This window comes from Mus musculus, chromosome 14 (genome assembly GCF_000001635.26).
Source record: "Mus musculus strain C57BL/6J chromosome 14, GRCm38.p6 C57BL/6J".
NCBI lineage: Eukaryota > Metazoa > Chordata > Mammalia > Rodentia > Muridae > Mus > Mus musculus.
Genome location: NC_000080.6, coordinates 24,949,765 through 24,970,138, shown reverse-complemented (window position 1 = coordinate 24,970,138; position 20,374 = coordinate 24,949,765). Strand labels below are relative to the sequence as shown.

Below are 20,374 nucleotides of genomic sequence, written 5' to 3'. Positions count from 1 at the left end.
AGTGCTTATTTTATTCAAAGCAGAGAGGTTTGAAGAAAGAGAAACATCATCCCTCCGACCTCCAAATCCCTTTCCACCTCTAACATCCTCCAGTTCTGAGATGAAAATCCCACTGGGTTGGCCTTCTGCCTGCAGTTTTCAAGGAGATGCAGCGCGGGAATCCCGGCAGCTGACTGAGGTTCCATCTCCTGGAAAGTGTGACTTTCCATGTTAAGATCTCTTGGTCAAAAAAATGCACCTGATCTAAAATTCAGAGCCACTCAGGGACGATGGTGCAGGCTACAGAGCTGTGTCCTAGCTGCAGGCCTTTCTGAGAGGGATGCTGGAACCCCAGTGTCAGCTGGCAGAAGTCCCTTCCAGGGCTCAGCTGGGAATACAAGTGTGAATCCCAGGACATCTGGTCCCTCCCAAGGGCCCAGGTCAAACCTCAGCAGCTCTTCCCTCTTGTGGCCTGGCTGGAAATCTAAGGGGTCACTCTCAGTAGCCTTTAAGTGCAGGCAACCAGAGTAGGGCCTGTTATTTTAACCAGAAAGAAATCCATACTGGCCACTGTTCAAGTATGTGTCCCTCCCTAACCTACCCCATCAAACCCATCTGCACACACAGAAACTCCCTTTTCAGAGATGGCATGAAGGTGAACATTTATCCCATGACATGGGAGTGGCTTCTTTCATTTGTATATCATGTTTGAGAAGTTGTTTCTCAACGAGGGAAGAACTGAGTCCATATTATTGTTTGAATCTTAAGTGGTGCCATTGTCCATTTGAAAGGCTTTGTCCCTGGTCTTTGCTAGTTCTCCAGTTAGAACTGCCAGTAGGTGGGGTCCCTTAGGGACAAGAGTCTTGCTTCTGACCACCAGGAGGCAATCACACCTCCTTGACCTTCTTGCATCATGTCCAGCACCACCATGGGGCCCAAATCACTGAGTCAAGCAGCCGTGAACGGAACCCTTTAAACCCCTAGCCAAAATAAACCTTTGCTCTTTTTAATTATTGTCTCCCAGGAATTTTGTCACAGGGATGGAAAACTGTGACATGGTCCATTTGGGGGAGATCTCCAAACTGGAATATTATGTGCCCTGGAAAAGTCACACACTCAGAACCCGTTTCAAGGCATGTGCAAGTATTTGTGATGCAATGTTAAGCAGAGGTATCAAGAGACCAAATTATGCACACACAGGGAATGCTATTTTTATAGCTATATACATCTCCTTTCTGATGGCAGTGCTACGTAAGATCCACTACCTGATATTTGAGCATACACACTGAAACAACTAGTAGATGTATTGTGATTTCAGAAACATTAAAGTATGAAAAATACATTTTAAAAAACAAATGTAAGCATGAATTTACCACAGAAGCACACAGGGACACTCAGAGCCATGTGCACATGAGATGGACCAGGGATACTTTAGACATTAATAGTTATATCAGAGGTAGATATTTTATTTTTTTGCACTTGCATCAGTGTTTCTTAATTTTGTCACTGATGTGTGTGCACCATGCATACCAATTTCATTCACCAGGAAGAAACTTTTCGTGTGCAACACTGAAGTCATACATAAGAAAAGTGCACACAGCCTTTGACTCACCTAATGTGGCTCCAACTCCCCCAACTGAACACTGTTTTTAGCTCTTCTTCATCTCACCATGTGTCCCCTCTGGCTCCTAAGAACAATTCCACCTTTCATTTTCTATGTACTGAAAAAAAAAAAAACCAACAACAACAACAACAACAACCCTCCCTTAATGGTACTCTGCACCCTGCTCTAGGACAGCAGGGTGGCCATTGTTTTAACCAGAGTCTATAGGGGGAAAGATGGTACAGTCTCTTGGTGTGGGTCCCACAGGCATGTCTAAGACTTCAGACCCCATTCAGGGTTGGAAATAGAGAATTCTGTGCAATGGACAAGGACATCTAGGACATGCACTAAAGTCTGTGGGACTAGGAGACTGCTTGGGTTCTTTGAAATCATGGATGCTTTGTGTTCTATTGTCCTCACTGTGCACAGACAGAACACTAAGCCACTCACTCAAACTGCAAATGCGAGGACCAGAATGAATGTTTGATTTGGTTGTTTGTGTACCTGGGTACGGAGTTGTGAATTTTGTTGGGAAGGACACAGGAAGAATAGTCATGTGTCTCGGTTCTCTATGAAACCCGACCTCCTTGTCATGTCCTCCACCTCCTCCTTCCCAGCACGCACCTCACCTGTCCATCAGCCGAACTTGTCACTTAAATGTCTGGAGCATGCTCCACACCTGCCCATCTTCCTCATCTCCCTGTCACAGAGTCACCAGCTTCCTCCCTGGAGGATGCTGACAGCAGCCTCTTCGCTGGCCGTTAGGCACCTTCTCTTGCGCCTCCTTGGTTCTCTTTATCCTCTTAAAGAGTTCTCGTGAGTGCCCGATGAAAGCCATCCCTGGTAGAAGCAGGTACGTGGCTCAAGCTCCAGTGAGCTCACACTAATCTGCACACAGGCAGCACAAACTGGATTCCAGGTTCTTCAAAACAAAAATAAAAAGAGGGGGTGAAGTTTAGAGGAAAGTGAGGTAGGGGCACAGGGGAACTGGGGAGAGATGGTGAGGAGGGATAGGATAAATATACATTGTATAAATGTATGACAATTTCAAAAGTATAAAAATGTTATTCTGTTAGAAGCCACCCTCTCTCCCCCACTCTCCCATTGCCCTGTTTTATACTCTTTGCTGCATGTACAATGTTTGAGAAGAACCTTCAGACTCTCTCTCTCTCTCTCTCTCTCTCTCTCTCTCTCTCTCTCTCTCTCTCTCTCTCTCTCTCTCTCTCCTTCCCTTCCCAATCTTTCTCCACACTGCATCCTTGGTTCTCAGGATGACATGCAATGCAGTAATTGTTAGTACCTACTGAAGATAGCATTAAGTCAGGCTGGGCTCCAACACTCCTGGCCATGCAATCTTGAGGAGGGCTTCTTGGGTGTGTCAGCCACTGATCAAATCTCCATCCTGCAAGCTCCTTCCCCTCAGCCCATGTACTATGGGTTTCTGTCATCCATACCTTGTGGGAGGTCAGAGTGGATCACTGGTGAAGGAAAGGGAATAGAGCAGAGGTCAGGCTCTTCTCGGGACCACCCACGGTCATGATCAGGGGCTGTGGAAAGATCCAGAGAGTCCATGCCTGGTTCCTAAGAAGACTCTTTATCCCTTGTAAAACATACTAACAAAGACCTCGCACACACTTTGAGACACGTCCGTGGGACTGACTGGTTCTCTCCGACCGAGGGAGGGAAGAAGTGTGCCTGCTTGCATCACAGATTTTGATCTCAAATTCCCTTCTTGGTGAGACTTCCTGCTCCTGGGTTTGTCGCTCGCTGCCTCAGCTAAACAGTCTCACTCTCAGGAAGACACCAGAGTAAAGGATGAAGCTCCACAGACCCATCTGTCTCAGACTATTTTGTGTCGCCGTAGCCGCACCCTTCAGGTGACAGTGTTGGGGACTATACAAAGAAAAGAGGCTTGTTTGGTTCTAGATCCTGGTGATTGCCAAGTGCAAACTGTATGGCTTCTAGCTGCAACCACTGCCTGAGCCCGTGCAAGACAGCTCGCATGCTGGGATAGGATACCTTAGATGGAGGAAGAGGAGGGGTAGGGGCTATCCTGCCTGTCTTAGGGCATCTATTGCTGTGATAAAACATCATGACCAAAAACAACTTGGGTGTTCATGTGTGAGGGTGTGGTTTTTCTGTTTACAACTTGTTTACAACGTGTAACCCATCATCTAGGGAAGTCAGCGAGGGAACTCAAGGCAGGGACCTGGAGGCAGAGGCCATGAAGTTAAGGGCCATGGAGAAGTGCTGCTTCTTGGCTTGCTCCTCAAGGTTTACTCAGCCTGCCTTCTTATAGCACCCAGGACTACCAGCCCAGAGGTGGCACTGCCTACTAAACCTCCCACATCCACCACCAATCAAGAAGATGCCCCACAGGCTTTCCCACAGTTCAATCTTTTGGGGAGCATTTTCTCAATTGAGGTTCCCTCTTTCCAAATAACTCTGGCTTGTGCCAAATTGACATAAAGCTAGCTAATACAGCCCCTTTAAAATTTGGTTTTGAAAGTTTTTCCCACTCTGTACCCTAGACTGGCTTGGAACTCCTTATGTAGCCCAGGCTAGCCTCAAATTTATGATCGTCCCTTTGCCTCAGTCTTCTAGTTGTCGAGATTACAGGCTTGAGCCATCATGTCTGGCTTTAGCTTTCTCTTTTCATAGTAACCTGCTTTCCTGGGAACTAGTCCTCTCCTGGAAGACCTATCTCACTCCAAGAATCCAGTAATCATCTCTTATGAGGTGGGATCACTTCACACTTGACTGCTCCTGTCAAAGGTCCATCAGCTATCAGTAGTGCTAAAATGGGAACCCGGGCCATGGTACATGAAAGTTTAGGGATTACCCACATGTGAATCCTTTCACCCTTTTAGAAGCAAGTTAATGTAGATGCACTGGGAACTAATTCTAATCCCCCAGTTCCTTTGTGTATGCTGCTTCTTTTTTAATTTAATTAATTTATTTTTTTTTTTGGAGGCACCAGTGCAGATAGAAAGAGGTTAAAAAACAACCCGCAAGGTGATCTGTGGTTTCTAACTGAATATGAAATCACCCCCAGCAGGAATTTCAATGGGAAGTTACTATAGCAAAGGCATCATGGCCTAGTGGTACAGGCCCTGGGAGCATCTGTCAGCATACAGAGAAGATCAGTTACCCAGAAGAGAAACACAGGAGGTAGGGACAGTCAGGGGACCATGACCTGTTTTTTCTTAGTATGCTTGCGTATGTGTTCTTGTGAGTATGTACACATGAAACATGAGATTAATGTCATGGATCTTTTTCAGTGTTGTCACCTCACAGGCGTGTGCCACAGTGCCTGGCCTTTATGTGAGTGTTGGAGGTCAAACGCCGGTCCTAATGCTTGCATGACACATGTTTTATTGATTGAGTCCAGCATGCTCTGTCGCGATGGTCGTGGGGACTTGGAGACTTAGGACTCGGAACATTTGATGTATGGATACCGAGTAGTTTAACTCCAGGGAATTCTGGAAGGAGCTTTCATTCACACTTACTGATTTGGAGGAACTTCCAGAACATTCTAGCAGGTGAGCCCTGAATGCTCTTTGTTCTCACTGTGCACCTAAGCAACCAAGGGGCAGAGGTGGGGTGGTATCAGCCAGTGATTTCTTGCTTTCCTCTGATGTTACAATACTCTGGAGCAAGATTCCCATCTCTCTCTCCCAGCTGACATCTGTGTCCCCCACACGCATGAAATATGTAAACCTTTCCTGAGGAGCATTACATCACTTAGAAATCAACTTATTTGACTCTAGTCTTCATCTACCTGTATCTCTGATGTCGGAGGCTGTATCTCCGACATCATTACAGAGAAGGTGGGGTCTGATGTTTCCTATCAAAGTAAAAATGTCCCTTTCTATGATTTGAGCTTGAACAGTGACAGAAGGCAGAAAGGAGTTCAAAGCTCATCTCAGGTGGATTCTGACTGTGTGACATCTGGCAATCCCTCTCCTTCTCTGTGCTTAGTTTGTAAATCTGGAAAATGGGTACAATACTACTCATGGCTAACTAAGAAGTGGTCTTTTATAGGATGCACTCTGTGCTTTTGTAGGGAGTAGGAAGTGTCCATGCTGTGTCTATGGTGGGTAGCCTTTGGGATACTAGATTAGATGCCCCTCCCCTGAGGCATACGGATGACATATTGCCCTTGAGGGTCAGTACTCTTGGACATTCAAGTGGTGACCCATCAATCACCCCTCAATCAATGTAGTGGGGGACTTGTTTTAATGGTATCTCTCCCTTTCCTTGGTGAGGCATGAAGCTACTTGTTGCAAGTGGCACCACTAGTAGTGGGTCTTTCCCTGCCTTGCCCTCTGGGACAGTGTGTGGAAGAAAACTTCTCCTGGCCCTACAGAACCAAACATGGAAGGCTGAGGTTCTTCTTCCATGATCTAAGCTACCAGAAATGACTACTGCGGTCTAACCCAGGGCTGTAACTCTTAAACAATGCACTTTCTAATAACCCCGAATCTCTCCAAATGTCACATTACATTCTTCATGTAGGACACAGGGTGTGGACACCCCACCTTTCTCTCTTCCTCTTTTTCGCAAAGCAGCAGCTGAATCTGCTCTACCCTACTTACGACCCCACCCCCACCTTTTTTTTTTCCTGAGACAGGATTTCTCTGTGTAGCCCTGGCTGTCCTGGAACTCACTCTGTAGACCAGGCTGGCCCGAACTCAGAAATCCACCTGCCTCTGCCTCCCAAGTGCTGGGATTAAAGGTGTGCGCCACCACCGCCCAGTTTATTTACCCCCTTCCTATTCCTTATTCCCTCACTGCTGAGGTCTGAGCAGGCTCAGTAGAACCAGTGTGAAGGCAGCATGATGAACCAGGGAGAGAGAGAGAGAGAGAGAGAGAGAGAGAGAGAGAGAGAGAGAGAGAGAGAGAGTGTGTGTGTGTGTGGGGGGGGGTGTTTAGAACACAAGCAGCCTTTGACTCCCGGCTTGCACATCAGAAATGTTCCTCCCAGTCTGTTTAGAGCTGTAAGCTCCAACACAGACATCCACCACACTTCCAAGGAGAAAGATGGGGGATCAAAACTCAGCCTTATCTTAGAATCTGATCAATCTTCACCCCTCTAATGGGATCAGGGAGCTAAGGATAGTGTTTCCCATGCTCTTGTATTAAATGGGAGCTGGAAGGGCTGTTCACATCGCTCAACTATACAGAGGGGTAAAGTGAGGCGTCAGGAAGGAGTGGAACTTGCCTGGTAGTACTCTGGGGCAGCAATATACAAGAGATCACAATCCTGCTGTCAGCATAAGCATGGAGCCCAGAGGCCATTGCAGGAGGCTTTCCTGGAATCTGAGATAAGCTTGGCTTAGTAGTTTGAGCAAGGAAGCAGCTCCTGTTGATCTGGATACTATGTCTACTCTCAGAAGACCATAGGCTCCTCCTACCAAAGACAGGACTCAGAGAGTTCAGATGGCCCTGAGCATCCTGTATCCTTCTCCTCAGCTACTGGATCTCTGTGCAGGCTCTGAGGCTCGTGCAGAAAAACAGAACACAAGTATCAAGGCCAGAGATAGATAGGAGCCAGTGAGATGGCTCAGTGCATAAAGTGCTCGCTGAGCAAGCTTGAGGACTGGTGTTCTCATTAAGGGATTGTAGTCCATGCCTGGGACTCTGGTACTGGGGAAGCAGCAACAGAAGGATTCCAGGGTCGTGATAGTCAGCAGTTTAGCTACAAGAGTGAGTTCCAGGCTCAACAAGAGATTCTGTCTCAGAAAAAAATAATCTCCATATAGGCACACACAATTGTAAACATGTATGTATACATAGACACACACACACACTCCAATAATAAAAAGACTGTAGAAGGAGAAGTCCTAAAAGTGTCAAAGGATGGACATACTGGGTGTCTCTTCTGGTTAGTCTATCGAAATCATAGACCCCAGAGAGAACCTGGCTACGATGGGACACCCGTTACCTTCCCATGGTGGTCCTTGCATCTTAGATGGGCCTTTCTGTTATGGATGCCTACCTGGGACAAGCTCAGCTAGAACCTCTTTGCCCCCTTAGCAGCTTCTCTAGTTTGAGAGGCCCTTGTGAGCTTTCTCTAGACAAGGTGAGGACAGCCTCTGTGAACGTGGTACCCGTGGAGCAGGCAGTCATGGTCCTGGCTGCTGGTGTGTAGGACAGGTGATCCATGTCTCAATTTAGTCACTAAAACTGTCCTCAGCAAATCAGGACACTTGGATACTCACCCGTGGCCAGCTTGGGTAGCCCTGGTCTCATGACTCCAGCTCTTTAAACCTGCCCACTTGCTAGGGCTGGTACCACTTCAGGACAACCCAAAGGCTCCTGTGGACAAGCCAAAACAAAGGAGACCTTGGCCGAGACTGGAACAATGTCACTTCTTCCCACTGGCCAGACATCTTCAGCCTCAAATCTCACCTCATTGCTTTAGAGCAAGCCTCACTCCAGGCTGCTCCATTTTTTTCTGGATCTTGACTTAGGTATGTTGCCCATTGTCCAAAACAAGCTACAAAGCTGAGCCCCAGGTTAAGAGGTATGGAAACTATTCCGCTCCACATGGGCCATGGCAGGGCCATGGAAATGGAGAGGAATGGTATTTGGGGCCAGTCATTCCAATGCAACCCACAGGCTCACCCCAAGCTCCCTCTGCATGGAAAGATGCTGGACTCTATCCACGGGTGATGTAAACTTCCTGTCTCCTGACTCTTCCCAGGGAAACCTGGTCCTGGGACCTGACCCTGGCTCAGCTTCCCCATCCAGCTCCTTCAGCACACATGTTCTCAAACTCTCCCTATCCCTCGCTCCTCCTCTTTCTCCTCCTCTCCCTCCTTCCCTTCCTCTTCCTGTCCCTCCACCCAGCAGAAGCATCTGGAAAGGGAGGGATGATCTTGCATCTGCCTCTTCACTAGACTACCCTGTTGCCAAGGACATCTCCACATAGCAGGCTCTGCCTCCCTCTTGCCTGGCAGAGTCTGCTGATCCTGGTTCACTATCTAGCATCGTGCCTGTCACCCTCGAACCCTGTACTCTGGCTGCAGTTCCCAAGCATCTATAACCCATATGTCAGCTGAGGCCTTTGGGCCCTAACTATTTGGGCAGGCATGGCTTCAACCTCTAATTCCAAGCTCTGAAAAAGGCAACAGATTCCTGCCCCTAACTACCTCCGACTCCTGGAAGGATCTTGGACACCTTTCTAGACCAAGCCTGTGTCCCAAGAGCTCACTGTCTACTGGTATATAATAAATGTCAGAATTATATTGAGGCCATCAAGGCAAGGACGACCAACAACATTACGAAACTCAAAGCCTCACAGCCCACAAGATACCTCTCTGGCTCTGTTTTCTCATCCCTCCCTCCCCTCCTTCCTGGCTCCCTCCCACAAGACCCACCCTGCAACTCCTATTGGGTCCATCTGCTGCCTCTTGAACCAACGTGAATCTCTGCTTCAGACTCTGGAGGAATTGAGGGAAATGATTTCCTCATCTCATTCCACATCAATTACTTCTGACCATGCCTTAGGTCCCAGGGCCATGTCTGTCCCCAGCCACCCAGCAAGCTTCTGGGCTCTGGTCCCAGTCAAATGTAGGAAAGCAAAAACCATGAGCAGACCTTCAAGGGAAAGAATTATAAAAGAGTCTCATCTCTTTAAAGACTACGCAGCTGACTCACACTGCATCCTGAAGTTTATAGCACTGTCTCCACAACACACGGTGGGGGCTGGGGTTGTAGCTGGCTGACACCCGCCAACCTGGCTCCTGAGGCCCACCCACAGTTAGCCCCTAGCCCTGATCCACAGACTTGGAAGCCAGCAGAGTTCACACACTGAAGCCTCTCCGAGCCTGGCTGTCCCTTCAGAAGCTGACCCTGCCTGACAAGTCATGTGTCGTTTTAGAACCCTGCTCCTTATGGGGTAGTCTCCATGGGCTGGGGACATTAAGGAAAATACAAGAAATGGGAACGGAGGAGGATTCTGAATCCTCTGAAACATGCTACCCTAGAGGGAGATACTAGATCCCTATTTGTTGAGCTTAAGAAATGCCAGCTGATTTCAACACACTCCTCAGTAAGTCCCTGATTAAGAAGGCAAGACACTGTCACAGGAGACACATGCCTCATCTCCATGCCAATGCAGTGGGTCTCTGGATAAGCCCAGCTGATGGCACATGTTTCTTTCCCTGGCACAGACAAGCATGGAGAACAGATACTACTAATGCCCACTCCTCGGGCCTCAAAGCAGGCAGGGAGCCTGGTAGCTTCCATAGAAGGGCACAAAGGTTCTGCAGCTGTGCTGAGGTCAGGGACAGAGGCCTGGGCTCAGCAGAGAGAGCCAAGTGCCTGGTCCAACTGCTACCGCTGTGAGTTGGGCTGCATGCCGGAGGCAGACGGTACAGGGCCAGCCAGCCTTTCATCACTGCCTGGGCCAGGCCTGCAGTCTGCAGCGTGCCCTCCCCTCCCCTCTCACCACAGGCTTGCTCTCTCAGCCTCCATCACTGCCTCTTTCTACTCTTTCTTCCTCTGCCTCTCTTATCCTCTCTAGGTCCACCCACTTTTCCTCCTCCTCCCCCCCCCCCCCCACTCTGTCTCTGTCACCTGTTTGCCAGCCTCTTTCTACCTCTGTCTGAGTCAAAGTTCAGGGGAATAGGAGAGAAGGAGGTCGAGTTCTAAAGAAATCCCAACTAAAATCACGCAGAAACCTACTATGGTTTGTGACTCTACCCTCAAGTTTATTTTAATCACGAACACACAGTGCAATGCCATTGAGGGGTGGGCCTTTACAGGGTTTGGTGTTTGTTAGGGAAGACCCTCATGAATGAGACTGTTTCCATTATAAAAGAGGTTTTGGGGAGGGGAAAGGGTTGCCTACCCCTGTCACCAAAGGACATTTGTAGAAGGTACTGTCTGTGATGTTAGAACTGGGTCTTCTGCAGACATGGAGCCCACCCAGGCAGCAGGCTCTGCTTGGTGCCCCTGGGCAAGGAAAACGCTACAGTATCAGGTTCATACTGGCACCCAAATCATCTTTTGGGCTCTGTTTCTGCTTTGACAGGGCTCCAGTGCATACACACAGGTGGATTTGGGGATCTGCTGCATACCCTGATGTTCCCTATGGGCAGGGGCAACCCAAAGAGAGGGCCAGGAGAGGTAGAGGGTGTAGCCAACTGTAATCCCTGGAGGGCAAAGTCAGAGCTTAGCCTGGGATGACTATCAGTCGCTTGTCACTGTAACAAATGACCCTAGACAATCAGTTTAGCAAAGGCAAGGGGTCATTCCAGCTACTGTTTTCACAGTGAGAGTGTGGCAAAGGAAGGTTTTCACCTCGTGGTGGATAGGAAGCAAATGGGCAGTGGGTGATACACACACTCAGTGGTGTAAATTCTTCCCATAAGATTCCACATTTTGAAAACTGTACCACTTCCTAGTAGCACAATAGGATGAGAAATAAGCCTTCTCCACACCTATCTTTGGAGGACAGCCTACATCCAGCCTGGCATTGTTTCAATACAGATGCTTACCCGCCAAGGCTCATGCATGAAGGGCCCGGTGACACCTAGACAACATTGGATGGCTCCTTCTCCCTCAGTGGATGCATCTAAAGCTGCATGGGCCACCAGGAGGTGAGGCCTGATTGGAAGAAACACGCCACTGGAGGCACACTCTCGAAGGGCCTGCCTCCTCTCCAGTCCCTTTTCTGTCTGCTTCCTAACTGCCATGAAGTGAGCAGCTTCTCTACCACAGGGTGTTATCCCTGTGTACTGCCCCTATGGTCATGTGATCATGGACTGACACCTCTGGTATAGTAAGCAAAAATTGTTTCTTTTTAAATTTGATTTTATAAGGCATTTATATATACGTATAAATTATAAAATTATTATACATATGATATATATTGTTATATATCTATACCATTTATATATGTGTGTGTGTATATATATATGTATATGTATATATGTGTGTGTGTATGTAGACACACACACACACACACACACACACACACACACACATTTCTTGAGCAATAGAGGCAGAGAGGCTTCCAGAAGCTTCATCTGAAGCCCTTGGTGTTTGCTCCAGCCTAAGGACAAGGGGAGGAAGTGAGCATGACAGGAGACAAAACTAGGAAGGGGCAGGACTTTGTCACATGTGGCTGGAAGAGGATTCTGAAGAGAAGCCATGGGGAATGCAGGAAGAGGTTCGGAGACCCTGTCCCCCCTGTGAGCCAGGAAGAATGGCCCTCTCACTGTTGGAGGAGAAGGGGAGTTTAAAAAGAGGCTGTCTAGACATCCTGCCATCATAAGTAGCAAGAACATCAATTCAGTTCTCCCCAAAGAACATCATCTCTGTTGTCCACAAGACTCATCAAGGAAAAGGGCCTCATTACAAGCTGGCTTCCTCTGTGCAGGAGGTTAGTATGAACCACATGGCGGGCTCGATTTCTAAATGAAACACATAGCTTTATTTGAATATGACTTTTCCCATAATTCAGAGAGGAGATGGCAGCTATGAGGATGAGGTTCGGGATGCCAGTGAGGATGAAGTAAAAGAGACACCTTTGGGGTAGGTAGTCTCCCTTGGGGGCTTCTGTGAGTCTGCCCTGCAATGCCTATGCTTTCCCCAGTATGTGCTCAGTGCCTCTTGCTCCGTCTGCTCCAAATGATCTCCACACAAGGAGAACCGACTGGGAGCATCACTGGGGGAACTAAGTGCCCATGGTCATAGAACTTGGTAGAGCTGTGTATACATGAATATCACACAAGGAGAGGCTTGGGAGTCTATTCACAGGCAGAGCCTGATCTGCTTATGGCAAGTACACTGTCATTCTGAGGGGAGGACCAGGGAGGCGCCTGGAAAGCCTCTAGAGTGGGTGCTGGAACTCAAATGAGAACATGCTGCTCACTGACCCCTCAGCCTGGACACCTTGCCTGTGAGGATAGACACTACTACAGCTTGCTTTCCAAATGAGGAAGTGGAGGCTAAGGGAGGCAGGGGTCGGGGTGAATCCTACACTCAGGCTGAACCTCTCTGCCCTGAGGCTCACATCTTTCCCTGATCCTGTCCAGCATGGTAGTGGATTCCCCCTTATATGTTGTACACATGATGTGGGCATGAATGGTGTGTGTGTTCTTTCAGCATGCCTACAAACACGCGCACACACATGCTGAGGCACAAACAAACATACAGGCATTCATTCACACATATGCACGTACTTACAGATGCACAGGTACATATACAGAAGCACACATTCAAAATGCACACGTGTACATGTATGCACGTACACATCTAGACACCCTTATATACACATGTGCATGCCACACAAACACACATGTAAATGTGCACGTGATTTTAAAACTCCACTGGCTCTCCTCACCCTGTGTTGCACAGAACATTAGTAGATCGGAGCAGTCACTAATCCCTTTCATTTGGAGGCTTGCAAATGACAGGCTCAGTCTCCATCACTGCCATGGCTAAACCCCAGGGCTCTCCCTGGTGCTTGAAGAAGAGTCAGGCTGACCCACTTTCTCTAGCTAGTGCCTGTCTCCAGGCTGCTCTGGCTGTGAAGCTGTCAGTCTGGTAAATATCACAGGCTCAGTAGGGCAGGTTCTTGCTTCCCAGGCTGCTCCTCTGTGACTGCCCAGCCTGGTTGATCAAACCAAGCCCCAGGGTCCTGCCCTAAATGCTAGAGTTCAGCTGCCCTTACATAGATGGGGTTTGTCTACCCAGCATGCCAGCATCCAAAGATGCCCCCAAACACATTAAGAACACCCAGCCCCTCAGCAGTGTTTCCTGAATGCCCAGCTGTGCCAGGTGTACCAGAGCCTTCACCAGACATAGGCTCTGCTCTTGGGAAAGGAAATGGTCAGAAACCAGAAGGCTGCAGCAGAAGGGGAAGCCAGAGTCCTCTGAGCTTAGAGGAGGGAACAACTCATTCTGCCCAGCGGTGCAGGGGGGGGGGGGGGGGCTCTAAAATGCTTTAGAGTTTGGGCTAGAATACAAATTAGAATGCACTGCTTCTAGAATGAAGGAAGGGCATCTAAGGAAAACACAGCATTGGCTAAGGCCTGGAAACAGCAGAGAGGCAGTGAAGAAGAAATGGCTGGAAGGTGGTGAAGTCAAGCCCCCACAAACTGTGGTTAGGTTTTGGGGACACCTTTGTCTTCCAGGTATGGGTCAGAGGTTTTAGAAAGAAGCCAGCAGTATGTGGACCATCCTATCCACTGGCTCTAGTCTTACCCTGTGCTGTGGTGCTAGCACACATCTCAGCTCTCCTCTTCCCCAGAGATCATGGCCCCCTTCCCCATCCCGCCTTTGTGCCAGCTCCTCTCCTCCCCTTCCGAGAATTCTATTTCCCATCATGCACAGAGGACCTTCTAGCAAATATCAAACCCTTGTCATGAGGAATGATGGTAGCAACACTCCTCCCTAAAGGTCACTCAGGCTGGAGAGAGGAGAAGAACCCAGTGTCACCCCGTACCTTGGGGCCCAAGGTCAGCTTTGCAGGAGGAACTGACTCGGAGGCAGACTTCGACCGTGGCCTCAAGCTTCCAGGAGTCAAGGTTGATGAGAACAGCAGAGTACGCCTCTCCGTAGCTGAGCGATACCTAAGACTCCAGGTCATTTCCAGGAAGAGATGGGACACCTCTGAGCCTGGAGCCGGAGTGTTTGCTCTGAAGGACGTTGTGATTTGCTAGGCTGTCCTCACTCTGACAGACATGGCTGTACAAGCATGGAAGGGTCTGGGCTGGGGGAAGAAGCCAAAGCTGTGCCCTTGGTGCTGGGAGGCTGGAGGACTTACCTACAGTTACAGCTCTTTGGGTGCTCCAAGGTGGGGGCTCACTTGCTGTGTGTTGCAGGTGGCACAGTCCTCATGAATCTTGCTTATCCTGAGAAATGGAAAAATCCAAGTGAGCTAGAAGGAGAAACCAGTGGCTGACGCAGGGCTTAGCTTCTCTCCCTGTACAGTCATCTTTTCTCAGATGTTGGCCCCAGGCAGCCACTGCCCATGTCTGCTTTCTGTCACCAGGAGTTAGCCTTGCGATTATTAGAGCTTAATGCTCATGCGACCCCTCACTTAGGACCCTTCCCTTACAGTTTCTCGGTCTCACAATGGTGTAAAATCAATACCCACTCAGTAAGGATGGTGATTCTGAAAATTTGAACTTTGATGTCTTCTTAGGCTATCCAACTTCTCCACAGAGAGTGGGCACAGTAAACATCTTCCAAACTAAAAACTCACTCTCACACTGGGGGATGGTGGTGCATGCCAGTAATCCCAGTGCTCAGGAGGCAGAGGCAGGTAGATCTGAGGTCAAGGCCAGACTGGTCTACAGACTGAGTTCTAGGACAGGATCTGGATGTGCAGAGAAACCCTGTCTCACAAAACAAAGCAAAGCAAAGCAAAGCAAAGCAAAACAAAACAAAACAAAACAAAACAAAACAAAACAAAACAAAACAAAACAAAACCTTCACTCTCCAGACTTTAAAACGGTCATGGGTGTGGAGAGGTGACTGGACTATGTAAATCATACAGGTTGTCAACAGAGCAGAGTGTAGCCCCAGATCCCCGATTCCTCCTGCAGGATCTTTCTACCTTTATCCAGAGCTTCATTTTCTTATGCCATTCTTTCAGGTGACAGCCAAAGGCATTAGCCTGCAAGGGTACCTACCATAGAGAGTCATTCCTTTTTTATACAGAGCCAGAGGTAGGCTTCACTGGACACCCCAAATTTGAGCCTCTTGTTTTAGAATCTGTGGTGTGAATAATTGTCCACCATGGGAACCGTCTCCACATTTAAGTGGTAAAAGAGCCAGTTGCCCCTGTCTCCTTTCTCCAAGGGACCCCTGGGTTGCCAGCCCATGGTCTGCCCTGTGTGCTATATGAAATAGCAAGCTCAGAGCCATTAGGTTGTCAGTTCCCATCAATCACCTTCTAAGTGGGAACGAATTGCATGGTGATATTTAAAGAGGGCGGTTATAGAACCCAGCCTGCATCCCCAACGCTGACCCTTGGTTATTTCAGAGCACAGAAGGCCAGAACTGTAAAGAGTCCCAGTGTGCACACCTGAGTCTAAGAGGCTGCCACTGTCACCAGTATTCACATGCCAAGCAAAGAGTCGAGTACTGAGGAGAGTCTCAGCTCTCCCACTGCCATCTTCTCATCTGCTCCGCATTCCACCATGGTTATCTGCATCCCACCATGGGTACCTACATCCTACTATGGGCACCTAAATACCACTATGGATACCTTCATCCCACCATGGGTACCTGTATCCCACCATGGATACCTGCATCCTACTATGGCTACCTGTATCTCACCATGGGTACCTACATCCCACTATGGGTACCTACATCCCACTATGGGTACCTACATCCCACTATGGGTACCTAAATACCACTATGGATACCTACATCTCACCATGGGTACCTGCATCTCACCATGGGTACCTGGAGCTCACCATGAGTACCTGCATCCCATCATAGGTACCTTCATCTCACCATGGGTACCTGCATCCCACCATTGATACCTACCTACATCCCACCATGGGTACCTGCATCCTACTATGGGCACCTAAATACCACTATGGATACCTGCATCCCACCATGGGTACCTACATCCCACTATGGGTACCTAAAAACCACTATGGATACCTACATCTCACCATGGGTACCTGGAGCTCACCATGAGTACCTGCATCCCATCATGGGTACCTAAATCCCACCATGGGTACCTGCATCCCACCACGGGTACCTGCATCCTATTATGGGCACCTAAATACCACTATGGATACCTGCATCCCATCATGGGTACCTGCATCTCACCATGGGTTCCTGCATCTTACTATGGCTACCTGTATCACACCATGGGTACCTGCATCCTACCATGGGTACTTGCATCTCACCAACCTTCATCTCACCATGGGTATCTGGATCTCACCATGGGTACCTGCAACCCATCATGTGTACCTGGATCTCACCATGTGTACCTGGATCTCACCATGGGTACCTGTATTGCACCATGGGTACCTGCATCCTACTATGCAGGGATAATAGTGGAACCCCAGTCCTTCACCCAGAGCTTCAGACATCTTCAGGGTAGAGCCTTAGTCAGCTGCTCTTCTCCTCCCACAGAGGTCCATCATCAGTCAATGTATAGCTAGGGACAAGTAACTGAACCCATTCTCACCAGTTTAAACAGCCAGGGCTTCCAACAAGAACCTAGGGAACACCAGAGGAAAAGACTGAGACCCAGGATGCCACCCTGAAGACAGCTCCCTAACGACCTTGCCTCCATCATAGTCAGAAATCTGAGGCCCAGAATGCTCTCAAAGAACCACACAGTCCCTGCTGGAACCTAGACATCCGATGCTGTTGCTCCAGCAGCTGTCTCCAAGGCTGGGACAGAGTTCAGGGAACCGATCTATAACCTCTAGAAAAGACACATCCTTTTGGCTATGTAAAACAGTATTTACCTGAACATGTAGTTAACCTATGTCCAGATTTGTTTACTATGTTCTGAAACTGTGTCTTGGACTATGAACCAGTAAGGGAGGTGAGGTGAAGGGCAGAGGCCTATGCAATAGAACCTCTGGACTCACACATCAAAGTCCTTCAAGAGACACAGATAGCCCAATAGCTAAAAGCACGGGTCCTAGGGGTGCTCATGCGGCCTGACCCCTGATGACACAGTTATAACTTGAACATCGGATATCCTTCACATTATGAATGTTTGGGTCTCCAGTCAGTGACACTATTTGGGGGCAACTCTGAAGACTTGAGAAAATAGGATTTAGCTGTAGAGGTTGCCCTGGGTGTCTTGTCCTTGGTTCCTCCCTTGTCTTCCTTATCCCTTCCTCCTTCTTATTCACCACGATATAAGGAAATAGCCCTGCTCCATGCTCCCACCATCATGATGCCTACCTCACCACACCCAGAACCTTATAGCCAAACGTCCATGGACTGACCCCACGGAAACTCTGGTCTCCTCTTTTAAGTTGAGGTCTCAGATGCTCCAGAGAGAGATCTGTAGTTGCTATGCTTTTGGTTTCAAATGCAAGTAGCAGATAGATAGGAACAGCAGATAGACACCAAAACATTGTCAGTCAAGTGATTACAACATCCCGGAGCCTGATTGAGAAAAAGAGAAATACCATCAAATAGGAGGCTGACACCATCCAACAGAAATTGACTGAGAAAAAGTGGTCAGCTGGAATTGATAACCGAGAGCTCTACGTCTAAGGATGAGCTTCGGTCTCCACTGTAGGCGTCTCCATTCCAGGAGATAACCCATAGTAACAGTTTTTGGAAACAGTTTATCTTCTGACTGACCTCAATGATACAATGTTTTCAACCCTCTTATATGCTGTCTGCTCCTCCATCTCCCCACCACAGAGCAAGGAGGGCAACCTGACCCAGGACAGGGGCTTTGAAGAACTCTTGACATAACTATAACTTGAGTTTGTGAGGAGGAATGGTGTCCTCACTCCCAAAGTTGACTCTTAAGGAACTTAAAGAGCACACACATGACAGTTCACCAACACAATGTGCATTGCAATTGTTTATGCCACCTTGGTCGCTTTCGTGCAAAAGGAACCCACCCACCTGCTTGTCCCACATCCTGGTCTCTGTGTTGAAACCTTGGACTTGTGGTCTGAGCCATGATCAGCATTTCTCAACTATTTCTCACTATTGATATTTGGGGTCTGCAGTAGTTACTGTGTGCTGTGGATGAACATCAGATGAGAATCGACTTCTGGAAAGAAGGGTCTGTTCTGGCTCACAGATTGAAAGGGAACAGTCCATCATGTGAGGAACAATATCATGGTTAAATAGCCCTCAGCCTTAGCCCTTCACTTCCTCCCATCCTGACAGGACAAGATGCACACCATAGAGAACAGAGCTTACTTTTCATTCAGTGTAGGACCCCATCCCATGAGATGAAGCCATCCATTCCTTATCAACGTAGGTCATTTCTCCAGTTAATCTCTGAAAATTCCCTCACAGATACACCCAGAGGCATGAGTTTCCTAGGCAACTCCAAAGTTAGTCAGGTTGACAGTAAAGATTGACCATCATAGAGTCAGATGACCCATAGTTGCAAGGAGCTGCCGGTACTATATAACAGAGAGCCACATTCCTGCTTTCTACTCACTACCTGCCAGTAACTCTCTCTCTGCTACTAAAACTGTCAGAAGTATCCCCAGACATTGTCAAATGTTCCCTAGGAGACAGAAATCACCCCCAGCTGAGAATCACAGCTAAAGAAGGTAGGGATAATTTTATCTGTTCACAGTACAACTATGTAGACTAGACAAGACATAGAATGGGACAGTTTTCATATCTAGACCTCATTTGAGCCACCCAATCCCTTGAATGGCAAGATCTGCTTAAACCTATGAGTTTAATGCCTATGAGTTGTTCAATGTGTCCATCCCCTAATATGACTAAACACTCTTAGAGTTGGCATTTGGGGTTATCTCTTGCTCCAATTTCTCATTTGTGAAAAATGATAACTGTTCCTACCTTTGTCTCTCTGTGCATTTGAGGTGGATCCCAGTGTTGAAAATAGGTTCGTTTTCTTTATTTCCTCTGAAATCCTGCTCAAAGAAGTAGTTCGGCACACAACTGATCCCAAGGGTCACTTGGGCTTGAGTCTAGGGATCCTAAAGTCCCCCATGCCAGTCATTGTTTGCTCTGACCCTCAAGGTGTTTTCATGTCCCAATCTCAGATTTCTCTTGGGATAACAAGGTAGCACTCTTGCCATCCACCCAGGCCAAAAGCTAGCCTCAAATGGGGTCCCTTAATGGCTGTTCTCTAAGAGATCTGAACTGAGGAATGGGGTGGGTGCCCTCCCAAGCATCCTCCAAGCTCTCACTGATGTTGCCAGCCCCAAGAAATGCAGACTGCAATAAAACATGTCAGCTTTATGCCTGCACAGATGAACCCCTAGGCAAGAAGACAAATTCTTCCCATGTCAGACACAAAGGAAAAATTCCAAGGCAGAGTAGCACAGGGAAGCTAAAGCTGAACAGCCCACAGAAGCATCAGAGCTGGATAGAATGCTCCTGTGTTAGTACCGGGAGAGACAAGGAAGAGAGGCAACACACCTACCTCACAAAAGAGGGGAAGCAGACAATCTTTCTCCGTGGATCTCAGAAAGCAGAAAACCTCCACTCACTGCTCATGAAGTGAACCCACATCCCTTGAGGCTGAATGAGAAAGGGGGACACCAGAGAGAAACTCAGATACTACAGCTATGCTGTGTGCAGCAGAAGCCCCCAAGCTATCCCTTCACTAGCTAGGTAGCTCCAGGGAAGGATAGTGACAGCAGAACTTGCCCATAGGTAGGGGAGACATATTTCCTTGCCAAAGCTGATGGGAAAAGCAACGTCTCTCTCACGGGACACAGCACTTTCAGAAGCTAGTGCTAGCATCCAAATAGTTAAGCAGGCAAGTAAAGAGGAGGCCAGGACAAGCGTTTTTGCCAGGTCCCTACAGGAGATGGAAACAGAGACAAAGAGGATGGAAGAAGGACCATTTCGGTACAGCATCACCTCCTAGTCTTTCAGAAGCCAAATGGCCCATGACTTCTTACAGTGAAGTGTTTTCTGGATTTTTTGAATCCCAAGTAGGATGTATATCCACCAGTGTTCATGTTTGAAGAAGAGGCCAACACATCAGAAGCTGATAGAAGGCTCTAGATGTAGAAAGATACTGTTTAAGGTCCAAAAGAATGGAGAACACTACACCCAAACAGGCATGTGGAAAACTAAGCCTGAGGAAGCAAATGAACCTCCATGATTTTT

The 20,374-nt window shown here is 48.1% G+C and overlaps 1 long non-coding RNA gene across 1 annotated transcript; it reads right to left on the bottom strand.

The window, feature by feature from the left end:
* Window positions 1–1,944: 1,944 nt before the first annotated feature.
* On the bottom strand, window positions 1,945–19,762 carry Gm32068. The gene is made up of 5 exons (XR_383267.2): window positions 19,680–19,762; window positions 14,046–14,454; window positions 7,807–7,903; window positions 2,887–3,060; window positions 1,945–2,504 (listed from the first exon to the last, which is right to left on the bottom strand). It is a non-coding gene; the product is annotated as a predicted gene, 32068 (long non-coding RNA).
* Between the last annotated feature and the right edge of the window lie 612 nt (window positions 19,763–20,374).